Here is a 27,013-nt window from a genome sequence, read left to right as displayed (position 1 = left end):
AGATGTAGGAAAGAAAATAGATTTATAGTTAAGAGGACCTAACTTTCTAGGATCAACAATTTTCACATTCCCTCCTCCTCTGCTTGGAAGCCCAATGTGAATGCTTCTTCCCTTTCCTGTCTGGGGTAATGTGGGGGGGCTCACAGGTGGCTTGAGGGTGCAGTTTGGGCACATGATCTCTAAAAGGTTTACTAACACTATTCTAGGGTCTCAGTGGTTTTCACATTGATAAAATGATGGAGTTAGATTGGATGGTTTCTAAAGACTACATGTAAATGAATTCTAAAATTAGATAAATTGAGTATGGCAGAATGTAGATTTTGTGAAAGGCCTTGCTTATCTGAATATTTAATTAATGAAAAATAAGTAGGATTAAGCATATCTTAATTAAATTTATAAATAATAGTAGGATCTTTTAAGTGTCAGAAAATGAGAGCAAAACCAAAAAAGAAATGGACAATATAAGAATTGTAGAAGATTATGTACAAAATGAGATCAAATTTGAAATGTGCAATTATAAGGATAAGTATAATTTAAATTGTAGTAATGATGCCTGAGATACTACTAATTTTCCTCAGCAAATAAGAAAAGAATTTAAAGTGTGAAAAGTCTGAAAAAAGAAGTCATGCTATATGGCACTGTGCCAAAGATGGGGAATCCAGATGAAAGCAAAGACATACCTTGAAGGAACATGGGATTATAGACTGATATGTATTATTTCAATGAGATTAAGCAATAACTGCTATATACTATCACATGGTTTGGTGTCCCAGGAACACATAGAAAACTTGGGTAGAGATTCAGGAAAAATAAATAGAAAATATTTTAAATAATGGAAGTGATTGTTTATAAATAAAAGTATTAAAAGAAGCATGTTAATCCAACAGAGCCAATTGACAGAAATTTATAAATAATGAAAGCACTAAACCTATAAACTAGGTACTTGGGTAAAATAAATAAAAGCAGTAGTATATAATATGGTATAGCCATCATAGCCCCCAACATGGCCCTTTTGTTTATTATTTATTATCATTTTATAATTTATTCATTTATCCTGTTCTTTATTAAGTGCCTACAATGAACAGTTGCTAATAATGTGCTAAATGCTAGTAGGTAGAAAGTTTAGATAAGACTGCATCTCTATCTTCCAAGAATAGTAGTTATTAATTAGTAGTAGAATGAGATCTAACTAATACACAATATAGACATGAAGTGCTCTAGAAGTGCTCCTCAAAAGAATGTCTAAAGGACATTCTTGTTATACAAAACAGCATGAACAACTCAGTTTATGTTGGGAGGTTAGTGTATATGCAGAGAGTAGCTTAGTATGGTTGGGACATGAGACAAGGTTGGAAAGAATGCTAGACAGGGCAGTATAAATTTTGCTTTGGGGGCAACAGGGAACCACTGAATGAAAAAATCAGATTGAAGTATAAGAAAATGAATTCTGTCAGTGTTTTGAAGGATGGGATAGAAGGAAGAGAAAGCAGAGACAAGACTATTAACAAGCAATTGCAGTAATCCAGGAAGTATGTAATGTGAGCCTCTACTAATGGACTTGGACTACTATACTAGGTGACTGAAAGCAGAGAGCAGAGGACAGTTGGGAGAGATATTGCAGAATTAGAATTGAGATGACTTGGAAATATATTTAATAGTTAACAAGTAAGGGAGACAGAGAGAAGTGTCAAAAATAACACTGAATTTTTCTCTTACTTTTCACTAGCTCTTTGTCATCAGATTGCTTGGGATACTCTCTCCCCAATAGGACTGTTGAATTTAACAGTTAGATGAGACCTTAGAGAGCTGGTTCAAACCCACTTATTTTACAGATGAATAAATTGATGCCCAGAGAGTATTAAATAACTTGCCCAGGGTTATACAGATATTGAAATAGCAGAATCAAGCTTCTGACTCCCAACCTGGTTTCTTTTTTACCTCAGCTCTTTGGAAGGGTATGTGCATAGAATCTAGTTTGTAGTTAATATCTACTGTATGCCAGATACAGTGCTAAGCTCTAGAGATACAAAGAAAAATAAAAGATAGTCTATGTCCTTCATGGAGTTTACTGTCTAATGAAGGAGACAACACACAAAAAGAAAGGGAGAGGTTAGAGAGGAAGGTACTGTGTGAGTGGTAGGGGAAGATGATGCAGTCCTGTAGCTAGGTAGATGGCTGCCCTGGGTACCCTCCTAAAGTGTAATATTGAAAAATTAATATTATACCAAATGTAATATTTAGAAATTGGTTTGGAAATATACTATTAGTTAAAAAAAGATTATTGTGGTCGCTGTTTATAATAAATATAATTTTAATTAAAAATTAATAATAAGAATCTAATTTAAATAATAAAATTTAAATAATTTAATAATAAAAAATAAATTTAATATAATTATAAATATAGTCTAAGAAAGAAATAAGGAAGGAAGAAAATACAAAAATATCTCCTAGCCTATCACCCAAATCTTACTAGTCCACAAGAGTGTCTTCCGCCCTAGCCACCAATGCCAGATTGCAGAAAGACCCCCAGCCAAAGACCTCCAGAGAAGACCCCCTCCTCCTCTCTGGTCTAATTTTTTAATTGTCCTTTTTCTCCACATCACTTCCTTTCCCTCTGTGCTGGTCTACCACCTCTCAGGAACCAAGCAAAGTTTGTTTGGAGCATTCCAGTCAAGCTAATGGGCTGGTTTGGATGAGCAGAAAGTTCACAACCCGAGGTGGAAGGAGTTCCCTTTAAACAAAAGTAAAGGATTGGGAAGGAGGTCTCCGATATCTACACACTACCTTCTCTAGTTAGTGGAAGAGAAGGTCTCCAGGGGCATGGGGTCCCAAGGAAGTACACATTTCAGGGATGATATGGTCTTGGAGGAAGATGAGTTTCTGGAGTCAATGATGGTTGAAATGGAAGGACTGAAAGTTTAGAAAGAGGAATGTTAGGCTTTATCTCCCTTTTCCCACATTCAAATTCCTTCCCACAGCCCTGTGGCTAGTCTCCTTGGGCTCTTTGCTAATTTTCTCTTTTCTATTTACTCAATATTCTGTTCAAACTGCACAAAAATGAAATTATTCATTCATCAAGTATCATGTGAGGGGTACAAAGATGAATAAAAGGTGCTCTCAAGGAGGTAATAATCTATATAAGGAGATGAGACATATGCACAGATTACCACAGTGAATCACAGGATATAATAGGTGCCAAATAGTTATTAAAACTAAATAACTAAAAGTATGTTACTAAAGGTTATTTGGTTATTATTTAAAAGTCTGACCATGTTATACTCTTGCTTTAAAAAATCTAAGACTTACTAAGATTACTTTTCTAAACTTATTTCACTTTACTCTCCTTCACACATTCCATCGAAACTGATCTTCTTGATATTTCTTACAATGTCAGCCTTTGCATATCAGAATGTGTTCCTCCCTCATCTTCACTTCTTTTTGTTACTATTTTATTTTTTCCTGCAGTTATATGTAAAAATCTCACCTTCCCTTCTATCCAAGTTCCATCCAACCTCAGTTCAAATCCTGCCTCTTCCTACATTTGATCTTTCCTGATCTTCCCAGCAGCTAGTTCCTTTTTGATCTAATTAGCTTGTATTTATTTTGCATATGTTTTATGTGTACATATTGTCTCCTATAGAGAGTGAGAGCTTGCTCAGAGTAGGAACTGACTTAGATTTTTGGCTTCACTTGGCACATAATTGACAATTGATAAATGCCAGGGTTTTGTTTTATTCCCTTCCCCTTCTAATGGTCCCTTAATTCTAGAGTTCTCACTTTTCATCTCCTGTGGTATAAAACCTTCACCATTAGAGTTTGCATTTCTCCCCAAGGCAGATCTATAGATGAATCTAATTCAGACCTTACCCTAATGTTTTCCCCTCTCAAGATCCCATCATCACTAGCAACTTTCCTTGCTGGGTTTGAGTGCAAAGATAGGTAGGGATCTGGGGGAACTGCAGGGATAAGAGGAAGTCTTTTAACTCCCTTGTTTATTTACCACAATTATTGGTGATAAAAATTAAAAACAAAAACCTTTAGAAAACCTGCTTTTTTTTCTTGCTACAGAAAATTCTTTTTTTGCATTTGGTCAAGGAGAGAAACTGATTTAGAGCAATAGATATTAGTAGAGTTAGAAGTAGGTAAGTGAGGCTAGAAGAAGAATAAAAAAGGAGGTTAATGGAAGGACAGTGCAAGATTGAGCCACAACCTGGAGCATTATTATCTTGTAAGGATTTTTCCATTCCTCTATAACTACTCCCAGTCCCTCCCTTTCTTTAATCCTTAGTCTCCACATCTTTATAAAGCATGGCAAACCATCAACTTCAGGACACCAGTGACCTGGAATTGGGGTTGGGGTATGGCAGATAGAATATATTCTCTTTCTTTGTGACTGGTGAGGATGCTGAGTTAGGGTGGAAGGGAGAGTGGTGACTCTACTCCTGTTGTAGAGGTGGAGTTGTGATCCTGACATCTCAAGGTAGGATTCTAAATGCAATTTCCTAGGAATAGTATAAATGTGATGGCATTTTACAAGGAACCGTGGTTCCTAGTATGAGAGCTCCCACCAAAAGCTAGGTCCCATAAGTCTTTTGTGATTTAATATATGTAAATCCAAGGATAAAAATCCCGAGTTGCATGGAGGTTAATTAATTAGTTTCACATAGCTATTAAGTGTCAGAGGTAGGATCTAAAGAAAAGTATTCATGATGCTGGGTGAAGAAATCTAGTCACTGTCATATTGCTTGTACTGCTCTAGTACTGTTCTTGTAGTAATATGGTTTTTCAGGCCAATTATAGATTAAATAACTATTTGTGTGCTATATTATGAACCCATTCTTCTTTTTAAAACATTGTTTCTAAGGGAACAACTTTTCAGGAATTACACAATTAGCTTAAAGATTGGAGAGTATGTATAATGTATAAATGTTAAAAAAAGGAAAAAATCTAAGCAGGATATATAGAGAGCATTCCTTTCTGTTAGGACTCTCATGTAACTAGAAGAAAATTACTTCAAAATTAAGAGCTAACCTTATGTAATAGTTAAAAGAACAAAACTATATAATGGTCTTTTGATACATTTGATGATAAATCTTACTTGTTCTTAAATTTTTCTTGACATAGGCAGCTATTTGTTAATGAGTAAATTAGTTCTGCTTTATTTTTATAATTTATTTTAAAGATTACTATATAAAAAGATATTTCTTTCTCTGCTTTGTAAATCTTAAAGGATTTTACCCCAAAGTAATAAAATTCTCAGTTAATCACATAGGGTAATAAACTAAGGATAGATAAGAAAATCTGTTATCCTAAGAGAGGAAAGTCTTCTTCATTCAGCCTCTTCATTCAGCATTAAAAACTGGAATAGACAGCAGTAATCTAGTTTGTGAAAAGGGAGACTGAGTAAATAATCCTATTGGGGATTTTACATTCAAAATGGAGTTCCCTCAGAAGAAAGTTATTTAGATGGCATCAACAGAACAGTGTGCTTTATTTAGTTCTTGCCCTCTTCTCTAAACCTTAGTTTCTCAAACTAGTTTTATTCAGTGATTTTAAATACCTGAGGGTTTAAAACTTGGGATTTTATCCTTTAAAAAGTGTCCCAATTGACTTTCTGTTGTAATGTTAGTTGTGGAAGCTAAATTTCCTGTAATAAATAGTAACATACTTCACCTAATGAGTTTGTTACTATTGAGGTCGTTAACTAACTAGTAATATTTTTCAAGATAAATGACTCCTAATTCTGCCCTCTTTTATTGGATAGTGAAGGTTTTGGTCTAAAAGTGGATAATTTCCCTAAATATTATAGGTGATTATGGATTTTAAAAAATTATTTTGAGGTAGGTAAAGAAACATCCAGTGTGGGTAATCTGCTTAATCTCCTGGTTGCCATGTGGACTTGGACATTTTTACTATAGGAATAAGGATATTAAGAAATAAATAGCTCTATGTTTACTATGTAAAGGTTAAATTCCTGAACAGTAATAATTGGTTCTGAGGAAGCCCTTTGGTTGACAAACCCTTTGGGTATTTTGGGGTATCCCCACCACTGTCCAATAGGGAAGATCTCCCTCTAACACTAGCATAGGCTCACCATCTGAAATCCCAAGATATACCTTTATCACCTTAACCCAGGGTGGTGAGATAGGGAGAGCAACTGGTAGTTATTCCATCTTGACTCCTCCCTTACCTCACTCATTTGTCAACCAAAGGGCTTCCTCAGAACCAACTATTACTGTTCAAGAGTTTAACCTTTCCAAGTAGCAGTGTATTATGACAGCTTGCTATAGTGATTCTATCTCCTGAGTCACAGAATCATTAGAAGGATTCATTGCTTTGAAATTCATGTAGGAAGTCTTAGAAACATGAAAAATTTCAAATCTGGCCTCAGACACTTCCTAGCTGTGTGACCCTGGGCAAATCACTTCACCCCTATTGCCTAGCCCTTACCACTCTTCTGCCTTAGAACCAATACACAGTATTGATTCTAAGATGGAAGGTAAGGGTTTTTATTTAAAAATAAAATAAATTTAAAAAAAAAAGAAACACTAAAAATGTGGCTGTTGTTCTTTTATCCACTTTGCGTTTCTGGTAATCTTTCACATTTCCCTACCCTGCCTTGTACTGGTAGAAAGCAAGGGAAATAAGGTTTTAGAGATTATATATTTTTTACTATCACCACAGATCATTGCCTCAGTTGGGATACTATCAGATTTCAGCTCTCTTGCTCTCATACATATTTTTATGTACCCTATAATTTTATCTGGAGCCCCACTAGGGAAAATTTTCTACAAATTGTCCTGCAGTAAAAGGAAGCCTGAACTTCTACCCATCTAAAGACCAAAAATGGATTTTGGAGTTGTCAGGTACTATGTTCTGAAATGTGGGACATCATAGCATTTTCCTCTTTTTCCCCACCCCCCTTTCTTTCATTCATTATCTTGACCCTACCTGTTGCTCTGTCTCTGAGGACAATATAAAGTTTGAGTGCTCCATTTTTTAAATGTATTTTTTTAACCCATATCTTGTATTGATTCTGAGGCAGAAGAGTGGTAAGGGTTAGGCAATGGGGATCAAGTGACTTGCCCGAGATCACACAACTATAAATCAGATTTGAACCCAGGACCTCCTACCCCTAAGCCTGGCTCTCAATTCATTGAGCAACCCAGCTGGCCTCCTAAATGTTTTTTAAAATGGAGTAACTTATATAACTAAAATATTAACTTTAATTAATTCATTGTTTGAATAGTTTTCTTTCTGAGGTGATTTGAATGGGCTCCTGTAAATTAAAAATTATACAATCCTATCTAAATAAATTTACTTTTTCAGTGCTATACCTATCAAACTACCAAGAAACTTTTTTACTGAATTAAGAAAAAATATAACAAAGTTCATATGGAAGAACAAAAGATCAAGAATATCAAGGGAAATATTAAAAAAAAATGTGAAGGATGGGGGCCTACAAAGCAGTACCAGATCTTAAGCTGTACTATAAAGCAGTGGTCATCAAAACAATATGCTACTGGCTAAGAGACAGAAGGGAATATCAGTGGAATAGATTTGGGGTAAATGACATCAGCAAGATAGTGTATAATAAACACAAAGATCCTAGCCTTTGGGACAAAAATCCACTATTTGACAGAAACTGCTGGGAAAATTAGAAAACAGTATGGAGAAATTAGGTTTAGATGAACATCTCACACCCTACACCAAGGTAAATTCAGAATGGATGAATGACTTGAATATAAAGAAGGAAAATATAAGTAAATTAGGTGAACATAGAATAGTTTACCTGTCAGATCTAAGTGTAAGATTAAAATTAATATCCAATAATTCCAAGTATTATATTTTAGAAGATTTATTAATAATCATTTGAAGTAGAGGAAAAATACAGCCTGAGTAAAGACAAGTATGGGACCTCAAAAGCAGAAGAGAGAGAGAGGAGGGTAGAGCTACACAAAACTTATCTCCCAAATGTAAGGACATAACCTGAGGATGAAAGTGGGATGCTGGGAAACGTAGTTTTTAGGGTAACAGAATTCTAATTACATATGGGAATGAAAAGATTTTAAGGCCAAGCAAGAGATAGAGAATATTACAAAATGTAAAATGAATAATTTTGATTACATTAAATTAAAAAGGTTTTGTAGAAACAAAACCAATACAACCAAAATTAGAAGGGAAGCATCATATTGGGGGGAAAAATCTTTATAGCAAAAACCTCTGTCAAAGATCTAACTACTCAGATTTATAAGGAGCTAAATCAATTGTACAAAGAATCAAGCCATTCCCCAATTGATAAATGGGCAAGGGACATGAATAAGCAATTTTTAGATGAAGAAATCAAAACTATCAATAAGCATATGAAAAAGTGTTCTAAATCTCTTATAATCAGAGAAATGCAAATCAAAAAGACTCTGAGGTACCATCTTACACCTAGTAGATTGGCTAAAATGACAGCAAAGAAAAGTAATAAATGTTGGAGGGGATGTGGCAAAGTAGGGACATTGCTGGTGGAGTTGTGAATTGATCCAGCCATTCTGGATGGCAATTTGGAACTATGCCCAAAGGGTGCTAAAAGACTGTCTGCCCTTTGATCCAGCCATAGCACTGCTGGGTTTGTACCCCAAAGAGATAATAAGGGAAAAGACCTGTACAAAAATATTTATAGCCTCGCTCTTTGTGGTGGCAAAAAAAAAAATTGGAAAATGAGGGGATCCCTCTCATTTGACTGAACAAATTGTGGTATCTGTTGGTAATGGAATACTATTGTGCTCAAAGGAATAACAAACTGGAGAAATTCCATATGAACTGGAACAACCTCCAGGAATTGATGCAGAGTGAAAGGAGCAGAACCAGGAAAACATTATACACAGAGATGGATACACTGTGGTACAATCTAATGTAATGGACTTCTCTACTGGCTGCAATGCAATGATCCAGGACAATTCTGAGGGACTTCTGAGAAAGAACACTATCCATATTCAGAACTGTGGGAGTAGAAATACAAAAGAAAAACAACTGCTTGATCACATGGTTTGATGGGGATATGATCTGGGATACAGACTCTTAAGTGATCACTAGTGCAAATATTAATAATATGGAAATAGGTCTTGATCAATGACACATGTAAAACTCTGTGAGACTGCTTGTTGGCTAAGGGAGTGGGGTGGGAGGAGAGGAGGGAAAGAACATGAATCATATAACTATGGAAAAATATTCTAAATTCATTAAACTTTAAAAAATTCTAGTTGAAATGTTGAATTTTATACTTCTCTGCTAGTTTAAATTAGGTTAACAAAATACATTTTGTTTTTTTCACTAACCACCATCAGTATTTTCAGCATTTTACCTAGTGAAGGGTTTAGAGACATATCATTAACCGATAATTAAGCAATTAAAAATTGTGAGGAATTTGCCCATTAGCAATAGGTGGTAAAAGTTCTTTTAAAGGCTGCATTTCTACAGAGTGGTTATTGTAGTCAGGCAGGGTCCAGAGTATTAATTTTGGCTGGAATTCATAAATATTTTCCAAGAATATTTTCATTTTTAGGATATTGGTCCTCTGGAGGGAGAGTAGGGGCATGAAGTATACTGGCAGTGTTCTCTAAGGTAGAAGAAGAATATGAAGATGAAGAAATTTCACCTATGTTTCTGTTATGTACATTAAGAAATGGCTGGTAGATTCTTGGTTCCATGGAGTGCCTTTTTAATGGTCACACATAATGGGTACTAAAATATCATCTCTCTTAGGGTGTAAAATCTAGACATTGTCTAAAAAATACTATCCACTTCCAGAGAAAGAACTCATGGAGTCTGAATGCTAATCAAGGCACACTTGTAAAAACTTTATTTTTCTTGTTTTTTGGTCTCTTTTCTTTCACAACATAACTAACATGGAAATATGTTTTACCAGTATCAAGTTGCTTGCCATCTCAAGGAGGGGGAAAAGGAGGTAAGGAAAGAATTTGGAACTCAAAATGTAAAAAAATAAAGGTTAAAATTATTTTTGTCATTAAAAATTAAATTAAAACTTAGACATCATCATGAGGTGTTCTTGTTGGTTTTGATGTTATAGTACTCTATTGAGAATTACCATTTATCCTTTTATTACCTCAGACTACTAGTGTAATGTACTAGGTAAGACGAGGAATAAAACAGCATATTCTTTTACTCTGAGTGCTATCTTATTTAAGACTTTGAGAGGAAAGACACAGAACCTGACTCGGGATTTTGATATCTGAGACAAATTTAGGATGTATGTAGAAAAGAAGGAGCAGAAGGACCTTGTGTCCCATCGTGAAACCACCAGGGATAGGACACATTTGAGAGCCATGCTTGGGAAAGTTTCCTAGGGGGTGTTTAGGAAATCCTCAAAATCTCAAGTTGGCCTTTTTGCTCTCATATTGCTGGTAATCTGCTGCATCCCCCGTGAAACATATGGTGTGGGTCCCCAGAGCATGCAGGACACCATGGACAGGTCATAGGATCATAGAGTAAAAGAACTTTAGTGTTTCTTTGCCCCTCATTTTATGGATAAAGTATTGAGGATCCAGGGATGTTAAGTGAGTTGCAAAAGGCCACCGTAGGTAGTACACATTATTTGGATGTACTATGTTAGACTTGTTCCCCAGGTCCTCTTACTCCAAAGCCAACACAATGTTGTCTCACTGGGAGATGAGGCAGCCTGTCCTCCCTGGTCCTCAGAATGATCTTTGTGTGGCTTATACCTGAAGTTTTTTCAATTTTGTAAGCCCTGCCAGAACTTGACCTCCACTGACCTACATAGTCTTCAAGAATCTACTATTACTGTAGTGCCATTAAGAACCTCGGTTACATCAGTATAATGGTGATTTACATGTGTTAAGACTGTAATAATTTGAGAAAATGTAATTTGGAATGGAAATGGCATAGGTGAATTATTATAAAGAAAAAGTAGTAAAGAGCATAATCAAAACAATTGGACTATTAAATACTAGAAATTATGTTTGGACATAGTTTTTATTTTTAACATTTAAGATTCATAGGTACTTAGAACATCTATGGGCCCTCTTAAATTTTTTTAAATATGACTTTGGTTTTATTTTTTAAATACCCTTAAAAACCACTTGAATTAAATGCTCAATGATCCAATAACTATAGGTCAAGTTAAACATTCTTTTAACAGGGAATTTTGTAGAAGAGGACTATATATTCTTGTATTTTTTAAAAAAACAAAGCATATATCCAAATATACATTTACTAACTAACATTAAATATTCTGACATACCTCTCAAATCTGGGAAACCCATAGTATTGTAAAACAGAGGAAAAGATATAAGTTCAGATTGGAAAACAGGTTTTCAGTATGAGTGGTATACCTGGCTTTTATCAGTTGGTCACAACAGTAAAGTAGCCTTTAAAAGTAGAGGGTTTTTTTGTTTTTGTTTTTCAGAAGGTAGGGTATTGTGTGTAATGGGGCCAAATTAAGTTAGTTCAATATGTTTAGCTTCCATGGAGGAGACCAGAGTTTTTCAAACTGAATATATTTTTGTGAACATTTTGGACTGTGATTCTGGCCCAAAGGTTGTTGGTGAACAATGATCAGCTGTGTGTTTAGGTACCTACATCATAAGGATGTAGGTAAATTGAGTCCATTTTGTGTAAAGTATTTAAAAGCAAGTTTAAATAGCATGTTTTCAAGTTCCTTCACCACCCCATTCTCCTTAGTAATTCATTGTTTTAACCCATCCCTTGGCTATTTAATTGAATTTAATTTTGTATTACCATGAAGAGACCCAAATTAAGGAATTTGGGCACTAAAGATAGCAATTAACGAGAATTCAAGAGTATTTGGCTAAGTTCTGAATTTCTTTACTTTTCTGGCTTGAAAAGGGCCTGATTGTTTTATAAGGGAACTGGGCAGGACAGTATTTTTTTTTTCTCTTAGAAGGGGGAGCTCTTTGGGAGAGGCAGTATTGCATAGTGGATAGAGTCAGGATGACCTAGATTCAAATGCCACTTTTGACTCATTGGAATGTCACTTAACTTCTCTCTCTGTGCAAAAGGGGAGAGGAGTTGGAACAGGTAGCCTCTAAGGTCTTTTTTTACCTCTATATCTTTGAATCATAATAGGCAGTTTGTTCCTTTACAATATGTATTATATTGACTCACATTATCCTCTTGAATTCTGTGCTCAAAAAATGTAAACTGATTTTCATAATAATAATGGCTGATTGTGTGAATGGTTTCACATGTTACTATTGTGAAAATTAGTTTACGTTTCCAGTATATACCAAAGATGGGCCAAAGACCATCCATAAAGGGAAAAGACTAAGAGAGTCTATTACCCATACTATAAACTCAAAATTAGATGGACAACTTATAGAGTTTGACTGTCGTTGAGTATATCTGAAGCAGTCAGTAAAAATAGATAATCAAGGGGGCAGCTGGGTGGCTCAGTGGATTGAGAGCCAGGCCTAGAGATTGGAGGTCCTAGGTTCAAATCTTGCCTCAGACACTTCCCAGCTATGTGACCCTGGGCAAGTCACTTGACCCCCATTGCCTAGCCCTTACCATTCTTCTGCCTTGGAGCCAATACTGTGTATTGGCTCCAAGGCAGAAGGTAAGGGTTTAAAAAAAAATAGATAATCAATTAGGGCCAGAATTGAATAGAGAGGAGGACAGAGGGCTGGATTGCTTTTAGGAAATTGCAGTGCTTCTTTAATGTCCCAAAATTTCTCCTGATAATAAGGACTCAACTTTTTTATGCCAATATTAAAACAATGTCATTATATGACTTTGAGACATGGAACATAATGGTCTCCAAAGAATTTTTTTTTTGAGAAATGAGGACTTTATTAGACTTATTATAAAAAAAATTTGTACCATTATGATTACTACTACCACTACATTCCCCCCAATGTGCCCTCTTTTCTATCAGCCCTACCCTGCTTCCTTTTACTTTCCTATAGAGTAAGACAGATTTCTATACCTATTGATTGTGTATATTCTTTCCTCATCAATCCAATTTCAATGAGTAATCCCCATCTTTACCCTCTATTGTAAAAGATCTTTCATGTCTCTTGTGAGCAGTAATTGACTCCATTCTGTTTTCCCTACCCCATCTCCCAATTCATTCCTCTTTCTAATGCCTTAATTTAATTTTATTTTTAGAGATCATCCTATCCTATTAAACTCATACCTTTGCCTCTGCCTATGTATACTCCTTGTAATTGCCCTAATAATGATGAAGTTCTTAGGAGTTACAATGTGAACTTTAGATTACTCCACCCTACTTAGTCTAACAAAATCAGGAATGTCTTGTGAACTTTAGATTACTCCACCCTAAACCTTACTTTATGATGAAGATAAAATTGTAATCTCCTGATTGAACAATGAAGGTAATTAGTTCTTACTTTATAGTGAAGCTAGAACTTTAAGCTAAGTCTATTTTAGAGCTTAATACAAAAAGGTATTAAGTAACTATAAAGGGTAAATTAATCACAAAAAAGGTCAAGTAACTAATAAAAGGTGAACTTAACAAAGAAATGTTAAGTAACTCAAAAGATAGAATCTAATCAACGAAGATGAGAACTAAAGAATGGGCAATCCTGGAGAAAAGCCTCTGATATGATTGGTAGATGTGAAAATTTAGAGGAGGGGACACAAGAGTAAAAGGTCTATATATTTTGTGTCACTTGCTCTCTCCCATACCTTTGGCAGTGGAGAGGTGGCTGGTGGCAGTGAGCTGAGCCATTTGGCATCTTGGCATGGCTACAGCTATTGTCCGGTTTGGTGGTGAGTTTCTAGATGAGTCTTCCCTCCTTTACTTTCTAAACTTTACCCTTTTAGAATTCTCTAATCTCCTTCAGAGACCTAGAGGCAGAGATCTTGAACTCCCCCTGGCATGGGTCAGGCAGGAGAAATCCTATACCCTCCTCCCTCTTTCTCCTTAAAATCCTTCCCTCTATATTAATTAAAATTACCATAAATTTCCAGGCTGACTTGGGTATTTTATTTGGGATTTTTCCCTAGTGACCAATTAATTTAGATTTTAAGTCTCAACCTTAAAATTATCTTAACAAGAATCGCCTTCCTATGTTTGATTTCTTTTTCCTGTTGACCTTTTTACACTTCTCTTGAGTCTTATATTTGAGCCACATTTTCCATCCAACTCTGGTCTTTTCATCAGGAATCCTCTATTTCATTGAATACCCATTTTTTCCTCCCATGAAGTATTATACTCAGTTTTGCTTGGTAAGTGATTCTTGATTGACATCCTAACTCCTTTGCCCTCTGGAATTTCTTATTCTATGCCTTCTTGTCCTTAAATGGAGAAGCTACTAACTCTTGGGTTATCCTGACTATGCCTCCATGATATCTGAATTTTTTCTTTTTTGTCCACTTGTGCAATTTTCTCTTTGAACTAGGAGTTCTGGAATTTTGCTATAATATTCCTGAGTTATCCTTTTGGAATCTTTTTCAGGAAGTGATTGGTAGATTCTTTTATTTTCTACTTTACCCTCTGGTTCTAGAATGCCAGGGCAACTTTTCTCGAAAGATGATTATTTAAGCTCTTTTTTTATTATCATAGCTTTCAGGTAGTCCAATAATTCTTAGACTCTCTCATGGATTTATTTTCCAGGCCAGTTGTTTTTCCAATGATATATTTCACATATCATTCTATTGTTTTTTTCATTCTTTTTTTTACTTTGATTGTTTCTTGATGTCTCATGTAGTCATTAGTTTCCACTTTGCTAATTTTTCAAGACATACTTTTCTTAAGTGAGCTTTTTCTCCTTTTACATTTGGACAATTCTTTTTAAAGATTTCTTCTTCTTAGTGAATTTTTGTACCTCTTTTTATATATAGGTCCTTATGCCTTTAAAGCAGTTCTTTTCTTCTGTGCATTTTTGTATATCTTTTTCCATTTGTCCAATTCTGAATTTTAAGAAGTTTTTCCTCTTCATTGGATTTTTGTGCCTCTTTTACCAATTGGTATGTTTTAAGGTATTTGTTTCTTCAGTATTTTTTGTGCCTCCTTTACCAAATTGTTGAGTGTTTTTTTTCATGATTTTTCTGTTATCACTCTCATTCTTTCCCCAATTTTTCTTCTACATCTTATTTGATTTTTAAAATCCTTTTTTGAGTTCTTCCATTAATCCTTTTTGGGCTCGAGAACAATTCCTATTTTTCTTGTAGGTTTTGAATGTAGCAGCATTGATTTTGTTGTCTTCTCAATTTGTGTCACCAAAATAACGTTTTTCGTTGAGTTTTCTTTTTTGTTGTTGTTGTTTGCTCATTTTCCAGCTCTTTTGTTTTCTTTGAATTTAAAAACCTATTAAAGTTGAGTTCTCTAACTTTTGTGAAGGTAGGACTGTTGTTCTAAGCTTCAGGTTCTTTGTGTATCTGCCTTTAGAGCTAGCCCTGGGAATCTGTCTACTTTCAGTTCTTCCAAGGTAATATAATGTAAGGAGAGGTACATTTAATATTCTTACAGCCTGTGCTCTGGTCTGTGAGTAACCAACAAGCACTCTTCACCTTGGAACTATGATCAGGGTCCCCTGCTGCCCTGTGACTTCAAGTGCTGGTGTGTGCTAATGTCTCCTTACCTTGACCCCAGCCCAGAACTGCAACCTGGATTTGTGTATGGGCAATGTGACAAGCATATTGCCCCAGAGCTAACAAAGACCCCTTCTGAGCAGTTGTCTGAACCCTCTAACCCCCCACCCTTTACTGCCCATGGCTGAAAATTTCTGAAGCCTATTTGGCTGCCCCCAAGGCCTATTGCTGCAGTATAACTTGTCTTGTAGTACTGCTTTGACTCTACTGCCTCCTTGGTGCGATAGATTTTTCATGCTGGCCTTCTAAGTTTTGTTTCAGGCTTAAAATTATTTCATTCCATCTTTTTGGGTTATGCTGCTCCAGAATTCATTTTGAGGTATTATATCGGGTAATTTGGTAGAGATCAGCTAGGTCTCTGTACCTTCTTCACCATCTTGGTTCCACCTCTCCCCAAAGTATTTTAAATGACTATTATCAGAGCCACAGAAGGAGATAATAGCATATATAAACAAGATTAGGTAAGAAATAGTGGACAGCTCCAAGGTTTCATTGGTATCTTTGAGATATTAGGAGAAAGCTTCTGTACACTGGATGGATTCCTCCCACCCTCCCCCCACTTTTGAGCTTTTGAGAGGATATTGACTTAAGTTACACAGGATAGGAAGACAGTAGATGGGTTGTGATCCACGTAATGGAAGTTGTATCAAAATTCATGAGATCAGAGATTTATTTGGCTATTTCAGAATTTGAGTAACAACTGACATTTATATATATCGCTCTTTAATGGTTACAAAATTCTTTACATATATTGATAGAATGCTCCTGTGAATCCATCATGACCAGGGGTTTCTTTGCTGATTCTATTACAAGTTAATTGTAGAAAGTTGATATTATGTTGTACTCTTTTGGCCCCCAAAAAGCTTTTGATTGTAAAGCTCAAATAGTTTGATTTTAGGATAAAAGTTCAAACTGTTTTTCCCAGAAAAAAATTGGCTCTTCCCTTCTTTTGTCTAGATTCCTTGTCTTTAGTAGAGATAATGAGATTATGGTTAAGCCCAAGCATCATTTGACACACTGGAAAAGAGGAGATAATTAAATCAGCTAGGCTAGCCATGCTGGGGTAGTTGTGTACTTGTATTAGGCAGCCACATGTTGGGGAGGAACAGAATGTTTAGGGTCTATAAGACCTGCCACTTCCTGGCAGGATGTCTCTTGAATCCCAGCCTTTTGAATGTCCTAGGGAGGAACTAGATGATGTCAGAAGGCATATATATATTGACTTATGTGACAGGAAGTCTGGCTCTCTCTTTTGGAAGCATGCATATAAAGCTTGGCTTGGCTCTGCTGGGACATAGGAGCTTCTCACCCAGTCATGAGTTCTGTGGAGTCTTTTCCAGAAAAGAGGGTTAGTCAGATTCTTCAGTCCCTCCATTGTAGTCTCTTTCTGAACTCACAAAGGTCACCTTCTCATTGCTAGGCCTTGAGTTCATATGCTCTCCCATGTTATAATGTAGTTCCACAAAAGAAGCATTTACCTATAAGCAGTGTCCAGTTCTATTTTTTTTTTCTGAAAAAATTTCAAATACTTCTTTATTATTGGAGGTTCGTCTTTCATCTTTTTTGATAAAGCACTGATTTGTAGGCTAGGTCAGCTTGGGATACATTCTGAGCTCTGTTGTTCTTCAGAACATTTCATTCTATCACTTCTTCCTTTTTCTAGTGATTGTTGAATAGTGTTGTATTAATTTAATGTCCTTTCCTTTGTATTTAAAGGTCTTTCCCCTAATGGACAGCAGAACTCGTTTCTGAATTGAGCTGCTAAATTTAAACACTATGTATCTTAGAGTTAGCAGCCTTCTGTTGGTGATCTATGAATTCTTTCAATTGGAATTTCACTTTCCATGTTCCAAAATTCTGGACAATTGTCTTCTATTATTTCCTTCACTATGGTGTAAAGGTTTTTTGTTTTTCTTTGTTGTTCTGGGAGACATAATCTGTAGGTTGTCCTTATACATTCTGACTTAAAGGTCAGTATGTTTTGCTTGCATAGAAAGTCTAGTTTCTTTTAATTTTATTTTTTTGCTTTTTGAGGTTGTCTTTCACTTCTGTTTATTTGCGTTCTTAATTGCTTATTTTCTCTTTTGTTTCTTTGATGCGCTTGCCATTGTAGATTCAAGTATTTATATTCTCATTATTTTACTGTGTAGGACATAAATTCTGTTCTCATAATTATGTTTCTCTTTCATACTACTCAGGAATAGTGTTTTGTGGTTCTATGTTTTCATTCTACAAGGTCATCTATCTCATTAAGTGTTGGATAATTTTCCTTTATTTTGTAGTATTTATTCACAGATGCCTAAAAGCATTTACTAGACCTAGAAGCCACATTTCCTTCTCTTGTTACTATTTCCCCTATAGATTTATTTATATTAAAGGTCTTTGAGATTTTTTTGGAAATCTTTGGTACTTTTACCCCTCCCAACCCCATTTTCCTTATCACTCACTTTCTGACTCATTCCCCTCTGACTATGATCTCCTTGGAAGCTGAATCTGAAAGCATCTCAGACTCTTTCCATGATAGGCAATTTACAGTTTATTAGCCTATATTTGTGCCCCAACTGACTTTTGGGTGGTCAGAACTGGCTCCAGTTGGATGCTATGCTTTTTCCCTCAGGTTTGGTGGAGTGGTGAATATGCATGGTATCCTGTCTTGGTGACCTATCCTCTTCCCTCTTCTCTTCAGTTCTCTGGCCTGGCACAATTAGTTCAGAGCTCTGTTTTCTCCAACATAAGTTGTTAAGTGCTTCACAGCACTGGTGCTTCTGGGTTGTAGACTCAGGCAAGCTTTGGCTTGGTAAGAGCTGTGACCAAGCTGGCTATTTGCCCAGGCAAACATCCGTAGTATGGAGGTCTTTAAAAAAACAAACAAGGAAAAAAAAACTTATTTTGGATTCTTGGCATCCTAGAAGAAGGAATCAGCTGAAGCTTTAGTGCATAATTTCTGTTTTAAAGAGTTTTTGAAAGGTCATAAGTATCAGAGAAAATATCTGATATGTCATCTTATTGCATATGTGACCCAGAAGTTCCAGGACTCTTTCTACCAAAATATACTTTCTTATAAAATCATGGTATATTGGAGCTAGAAGTGATCTTAATCAATCCTTTAAGCCAGCCCTCTTATTTTACAGACAAGGAAACAGACTTGGGGGGAAGACAAGTTCAGTCTTGTATATACTAAATTTCATATGCTGCCTAGGAAATATCCAACAGGAAGTTGGGATTGTTGAACTCCAGACCACCTAAGAGATTTGGGTAGAATGTATGTTGTATCTGCATAAGAGTGATTGAATCCATTATAATGGATGAGATCACCCAGGGAGAAAAGAAGAGACCTATGAAAAATCCTTTGGGGACATTTGTACCTAGCGGCAGGAAGAAGAATCAGCGAAGTAATGAATTATGTTCCCAAAGAAGCTGAAGAAGGACAGTGTTTCTACTGTGGAAGTAGCAAAGAGAATAAATTCTGAGGTGGAAAAAGCCATCAAATTTAGCAATTAATAGGTCATCCTAGTCCAAAATTAGGTTTCAGGAATGTAGTTTGGGTTGGAACAAGAGAATTTGAAATTTTTGCTTTTCTTTTTTGTTGCTTTGGCAGGATAGCCCCCTAGGCTTCTATAAAATAGGTCTGAATTTCATAAAGTCACATCTTATTGCGTGCCTGCTATGTGCAAACAAGACATTATTTCATGGTTGTATTTAAAAGCTGAACTTGAGAAATGGAAAGAATCTGCAGGTGGAGGTCCCAGATCTTGGCTCTGCCCTTTACAACTGGCTTATGTAACCTTTGGCAGGTAGGCTAAAGTGTGCTTTGCTTTGGTTTCTCTGTAAAAGATGCTATTTAAGTAGGAGGCTTGGTAGTGCACTTGGGAGAATACTGAGTTTGGACCAGAATTCTAATTCTGCTCTGCCTCTTATTATGTGTGTGATGTGGACAAGTCACTTAATTTCTCAGAGATTCTGTTTCCTCACATGAAGAGATTATACCAAATTACTTACATTACTCCCCCAATTCTAAATTTATGATCCCATGGCTAGATTATACCTAAAGTATCGTCCAGCTCTAAATTATCAATCCTGGTAGCTATCAGTAGCCAATCATAAGAAATAATAGGATCATTCATGTATCATATAACTCTTAGTGGCACTTGAAAAATCAGTGGCTTTCCAAGGATGGTTCTTAAATCTTCACCACCCTAAAAAGCACCTTAGACATATTTACCAAACTTTCCCCAAAATAATCAGGGGACATTTTTGGTGTTGACTCATGCTCTAAGGGGAAGTAGACATGATATTTTTGTAGACATGATATTTGTCTGAAATAATTACATTATAGAATTACTTTATATTAATATATCACAATTTTTAAACCATTTTTCTATTGCTGGATAGTTGGGGCTGTTTGAGGTTTTTGCTGTTACACTTATTGCTGCTGTGAAAATCTTTGTAGCCAATTCTCATTTTATTTTTGATGACTGGTTTTGGATCTTTTCCCAACAGTGAAATTACTGGGTTAAAGTATGATTATTTTTGTTAAATTTACTGCATGCTATCAAATTTTAGTTCTACTAACATCTAATGAGGATAACTTTCTCCACAATCTTGCTGGCACCGAGTTTGTTTATAAGTCTGATGGTTATTAGGTAGTATTCTTAGAACTGTTTTGATTTACATCTATGATTATCAGTGAAGTTAAGCAATTTTTTTCATTCTCTAGACAAAATGAAATGTGGGAGCTACTGTTTGGCACTCACAACTCACACTAATGCTTCTCAGAGCAAGAATGATCATGATTAGGGAAACTGCTGTAAGACTTTATGCTGCTTAGGAAAATGGCCTGGATTTGGTGCATGATTAAAATTTGTTATTTTGAGTCTTTTTCTGCCTTGATTTTTTTTATTGCAAGTTTCATATGCCTGAATTTGCAGATGTTGAGTTAGTGTAAAATGAGGATCTCCTCGACTTAGAAGAATTTGCAATATTGCTTTTCACTTCTTTCTTCTCTCCAAGAATATATTTAGTAGTAATGGTAGGATTTTTATGGGCCTGTTTCATGGCTTATTATAGCACTAATATCTTGGATATCTTTTGGTAATTATCCTCTAATGTACTCTTGCATATGAGTTCATTAACAGCCTCATGATGTTCCTTTGAAGAAATTAGGCATAATTAATTAAGTAGAAAAAACTAAAAGTCAGATGAGTTAGGGAGCCAGTCTTGTAGAATATCTTCTAAGACTTATAATTTTTGGATTAAGAGAACAGAATTTGCATTGAAATGATATTGTTAGCAAAATCTTCAGAATATTTCTGGAAAACTTTATTTTTAAAAAATTATTGACTAGTTAGCTGAGAAACTCTAGTATCAAAACACTTAGATTGATGGGAGCTGAAAAAAAAAGAAATCATGTTCTCAGTGTTTATAATCCTCACGTGGTTTTTCCCCACAAATTTATGTATGTCTTTATCAGTGAATTATTGCAAATTATTTTAAGTTGAGGTCATAGTCAAATATGTAAACTATCTGAATGAAACTAAAGTCACGGAAGCAGGGGGGAAACTTTTATTTTGTGGGACTTAAACTATATTAACTGAAAAGTCTATATCCAAAGGGATAAAAAAGAATTCTTACCATGGTTTACCATCATGTCCAAATAATTGGGACCATCGTAGAGTAAGAGGCTGGTAAGTAGGGCTGACAGTAGTGTAATAGCTCAAAGCCCATTATAGGAGAGGGTTAGAAGGTGATAGAAGATATTGTTCCCTAACCATCTTTCCATGTTGTGCCAGCAGGGCAACATGGAAACATAGTCAGGGAACATCATGAATATAAACCGCAGTTTGAGAGGATTGGACTTGAAGTTAGAAAAGATACAGGTTAAAATCCTTGGATATTCATGCTTTGGGTGTCCATGGGCAAGTCACTCAGACAAAGCCCAAATTCCATACCTCTTAGATGAAAATAATAATACTTATATTAATCTCATTGAGCTAATGTGAAGATCATACGAGATGTGTGTAAAGCACTTTGAAAGATTTGTCTATATTCTTTTAATCTATATTTCATCTATTTTTTTGTCTCTTGGATCTTTTTATCTCTACTCAACATGATTTATTAGGAGCCCCGTCGGAATATTATATTGTAAGAAGTAGTATTCCTGCTAGAGGGTGCATATGCTTGTGTACCTGTAGATATATATCTATATACATCTCTTTATATAAAACATGAGTTGTTACTTGAAGTTGAAATAATTTACATTTATATATGTTTTAAGTGCCTAAAATCTTTTTCTAACAACTCTGGTAGGTATTATATCATTGTTCTCATTTTCAAGTTAGGAGGAGGTAATTTATTTAAAGTCACACAGCTAGAGTTACATAGCTGGAATTTGAATTTTATTCTTTAAGTCTAATACTTTTTTCTATTATGCCACATAGCTGCATGTCTGACATATTTTTTTAAAAAAGTTAAGAAATATTGTCCAGGCAAACAGGTGCTCGATTCCTGCTACTACGAAGGTTTATCAGCCATGAGTTGGCATTAAGTGATTGCTTCACTCCATCCTGAGTGAGACAGGAAAACTCAGTCTTTTAGGGGAAAAAAAAATTAGAAAAATCCCAGAGCAGCATACAAGCAAGTGTCTGGGAATTTATTGATGGAATGATACAGACATAAATGCTAAGGGCATTTTATTATTTTTTTCGTTTCCTCACTAAACCTCATATTTTGGCTTTTGAAGCTTTTAAGGAGAAAGGGGAAGGAACCCAATAATTCCCCATGGGAGAGCTTATACTGAACATAAACAGGCTTCTCTGGTTCATCTATACTAGCTGAATTTTTACTATTTGGGGCAGGAAGTGTCCATTCCTATACTAAGAAAGAAGGAGAGAGAGAACTGGCTGTAAAGACTTCTGGTAGTTAGAAGTTATGTGTATCTTTTCTACAGCTGCAGAACAGAAAAAGAGGGATTTTTCAGAATAATATCCAAGAAACCCACTTCCTTTTCTTTGTAAAGTCCTTTATATTTTTCATAATAATTTTTAATGGCATAAAATCAGAAAAGACCTTAGAAGTCATTTGGTCCAACCCCTTGCAAAATTGAAAAACTGAAAAATTTCCTTTACATTTCTAATAAATAGCTCTCTAGTACTTGTTTTCATACCTCAAGAGATAGAAAGCTCACTAACTTAGGAGTTTTTAAACAAGTCTTCCATGTCATATTTGTGCAGCCAATATTTCTTTAAACTTCAATGAGTGTGAATTTTAGATTTACTCCACCCTGCTTAATATAGCAATCAGGGATGTATACACCCCTACTTAAGGATTAAGTGTTGAGGAGGATGGTCTATGACAGACATGTGCTAGGAAGTGACAAATAAGAAACAACTGACAGACCCCCTGGGCTATCCTAAGTTAAGCTTAAGCTACCATTGGTACATGTGAGACACAGGAAGTGATGTAAAAAAGAGTCTATATATTCACATCACTTACTCTTGCCAGTCTCTCTTTTTGGTGGGGGAGGTGTTGAGCTCTGGGTCTCTCTCGGAGATGTTGGGGTTCGGCAGCAGTGTGGCTGGTGGCAGCGTGCTGGGCATCTTGGCATGCCTGCAGCTCTTGTCCGAGTTTGGTGGTGAGGCGTCTTCCCTGAGTTCTCTTGGAGTTCAGGCTGATTCCTTTTTTTCCTTTACCTTTCCTAAAACACTATCTTCCTAAGAGGCCCCTCATCTCGAAGGAGGCCTTGTGGCTGAGGTCTCTGAACTGCCCTTGGTTTAGGCTAGGCCAGAGAAATCTTGTACCCCTTTCTCTCCCTTCTTCTTCTTAATTCCTTCCCTCTAAATTAAGCCACCATAAAATTCCCAAACTAACTTGAATATTTTTTATTGGGATTTGAATTAATACCTGTTCACCATTAGTGTAACATATTAGTCAAAAACCCCTAAATTTACCCCTAACATGAGAGACTATTCATTTGTTTCTCTTAAATTTCATCTTGCTAGATTCAGCCCAGAATTCAAGCCTATTGAACATTTTTAGATATGGATTCCCAAAATCTTTTCAACAAAAACCTCTGACAGAGGTTTAATTACTCAAATGTATGAGGAGCTAAATCAATTGTACAAAGAATCAAGCCATTCCCCAATTGATAAATGGGCAAGGGACATGAATAAGCAATTTTCAGATAAATAAATAAAAACTATCAATAAGCACATGAAAAAGTGTTCTAAATCTCTTATAATCAGAGAAATGCAAATGAAAAAGACTCTGAGGTACCATCTTACACCTAGCATATTGGCTAAAATGACAGCAAAGAAAAGTAATGAATGCTGGAGGGGATGTGGCAAAGTAGGGACATTAATGCATGGCTGGTGGAGTTGTGAATTGATCCAGCCATTCTGGAGAGCAATTTGGAACTATGCCCAAAGGGTGCTAAAAGGCTGTCTGCCCTTTGATCCAGCCATAGCACTGGTGGATTTATTCCCCAAAGAGATCATAAGGAAAAAGACTTGTACAAGAATATTCATAGCTGCACTCTTTGTGGTGGCCAAAAATTGGAAAATGAGGGGATGCCCTTCAATTGGGGAATGGCTGAACAAATTGTGGTATATGTTGGTGATGGAATACTATTGTGCTCAAAGGAATAATAAACTGGAGGAATTCCATGGAAACTAACAACCTCCAGGAACTGATGCAGAGTGAAAGAAGCAGAACCAGGAGTACATTATACACAGAGACTGATACACTGTGGCACAATCAAATGTAATGGGCTTCTCTACTAGATGCAATGCAATGATCCAGGGCAATTCTGAGGGACTTCTGAGAAAGAACACTATCCATATTCAGAACTGTGGGAATAGAAATACAGAAGAAAAACAACTGCTTGATCACATGGTTCGATGGGGATATGATCTGGGATGTAGACTCTAAAAGATTACCCTAGTGCAAATATTAATAATATGGAAATAGGTCTTGATCATTGGATGTAAAATCCAATGGAATTGCTTGTTGGCTACAGGAGTGGGGTGGGAGGAGGAGAGGGAAAGACCATGAATCATGTAACTATGGAAAAATATTCTAAATTAATTAATTAAAATATAAAAGGTGATTCAGATTCTTTCATCCAGGTTATTAACTATTGCTAACATCTTGTCTTTCCTAGATTTGATAAACATGTTGCCTGTGACATCATCCAAATTATTTTTTTAAAAATGTTAAATAGAACAGAGCAGAAGATACTAATGCAACACTCTATCAATCCAATTCATCAAACATTTACAATGTGTAAAGCGCCTTAATTATGAATTAGTGATATCAAGACAAAATGAATAGCAGGCCTTTCTAGGAATTTGCATTAAATTGTCTTCATGATAATCTAGGAATCGCCATTCCTTGAGTAAACTCAGATCTTCTCAGTAGTAGTACTAGTAGTTGACAGCTGAGGTACAAGGTAAATGTAGGTTTGTTACCCTACCGACATTTTCATTAAGTTAATGTGTGGCATTTTTTTTTACTGTAATTACAAAGTGCTCCAACCATTGCTTTCTCTACTAATCAAGGAGGAGATGTTTTTAATTGTGTTTCTCTATATACCTTATCCTCCGCTGTAAGGGTAAAAGATAGCAAAAGACAGTATGATTCCAGATCTCCCAAGTCCCCCTAAGGCTTAAGCAAGCCTGGCAGCATTCTGGGTACTACTGCTCTAGAGTATATTCAGCATGGCATTGGTTACTATCGTGCTCTTGTTTGTTTTCACAAACCAGTACTTAGTCATTTCTGAGGGAACAACTGCTGAGAAGGGACCGTAACCTCTTGATTTCAAAGGAGTCATCACTTCACTGGTGCCTCTGTGGTTAATGTAAGAAAGGTGTTTTGCCATAAACTTTTCCGAGGTATTCAGTGAGGTTGGAAAGGGGTCGGCCTAAGCAGGAAGCCCTTGTCTGTGCTATAAAGAAAATAGCAAGTAACAAAATAAAAGCATCAAAGAACCAACAGGATGCAGTCCCACGAGTCCTTTCTGGCATGTTGGGCTTCTTGAAAGTTAGCATTGAGTGAAGGATGACCTTAAAACTTGCTTCACTCTAACAGCCTGAGCTCAAGTTTAAAGTTCAAGGCATTTTGTTTTTTCACCTGTTTCCTACAGTTTTAAGAAACTTCTGAAGAATTAATGTGTAACTATATCTGGTCACTGAGCCAACACTAAGAATTTTTCTCAAGGGAAAATAATGTTACTGTATAAAGGGAGAGAAATGGATACTTTACTGAGATGCAAGGAAGTTTTTTGCAAAATAAAACACTAGCCAGGGTTACCCAGAATACTTAGTGAATACAAAGGTTGGAACAGGATTTCACCTCTGCATTGGTTTTGGACTCTATGTTCCCAAATAGGGGCTTTTGGTTTTCACATGTAAGAGATTGTTCTAAGATAGCAAGGGAATGAAGCATCCAGTTGTGAGATGTGAGATTTTAGCTTAAACTGCAATTATAGGCTGACGAATTTCAGTGCTAGTTGAGTTATGGTTCTAGCTGGTTTCATAAGATTTGGGATAGGCTAAACTGTGATTCTAGCTGGTTCATAAGCATTATATTTAAATTTTGAATCTTAAGCTAATTTAGCAAGGAAAAAGGAATCAGATGAGGATTTGCTTCTCAACTTAACCTATGAATCATTCTGTTTCCTCCAAGATTCAATATTAGTTTATATGGTATCACATCATTGCCTTCTGCTGTACCACTTACATATGGGGCTATGATTTTACTGTTTTCCAAGTTTAGTTGGCTAATCTTTGATTTTTTTTTAACTGACATATGAGTGACTTGCAGTAAGCTGTGTCAGTGGCTTGACACTCAGAGTAAAAAAGCTACTTTTGAGGTGTTGACATACAGATTTTACCAATGTTTCCTCTAGCCATTAATTTTTAATGTATGCAGTATGAATATTTCATGGTGGCACCTTTTTAAAGGTTGGTTTTTGTGCCAGAAGTTGGTGTCCATTTAAAAACCTTTTTCAAATTAGTTTTGTGAGGTTGTGAAATCTTATCTATTTCTTCATCTCACTTTCCAGGACATGGTTTTTCATTATACAGACTAGACTTATGCAGTAGTTTTACAACCGTTCTTTTGTAAGCTGACATTGAGCTAAAATTTAAAAATAAACTCTACTTTTTAATCTTTCCTTTGAAAGTCCCAACCACCAGGTGGCTGAGAAATAGCACTAAATAAAAACAATTATGTGAAAGACATAATTGCTTGAATTTTTTGCCTCAGTAAGGAAATGTGAAACTATATGTGGACTTTGTTTCTAGAAGGAAAAATGCTGATAAGTTACTAAGTATTTCAAATAGTGCCAGGAATAGGCAGGTATTTGCATTATTGGATTTTGTTTTTTATTAAATATTTACCATGTTAATCTGAC

At 35.7% G+C, this 27,013-nt stretch overlaps 1 protein-coding gene across 2 annotated transcripts in view; it reads left to right on the top strand.

Annotated features, from left to right (window-relative positions):
- Positions 1–27,013, top strand: part of GGACT (gamma-glutamylamine cyclotransferase) — a 62,388-nt gene that overhangs the window by 22,494 nt on the left and 12,881 nt on the right. The window lies entirely within an intron of this gene.

The sequence above is a fragment of the Monodelphis domestica genome, chromosome 8, assembly GCF_027887165.1.
Source record: "Monodelphis domestica isolate mMonDom1 chromosome 8, mMonDom1.pri, whole genome shotgun sequence".
Classification (NCBI taxonomy): Eukaryota; Metazoa; Chordata; class Mammalia; order Didelphimorphia; family Didelphidae; genus Monodelphis; species Monodelphis domestica.
Note: the sequence above shows the minus strand (reverse complement) of the source record. Positions and strands in the feature narration are given on the sequence as shown.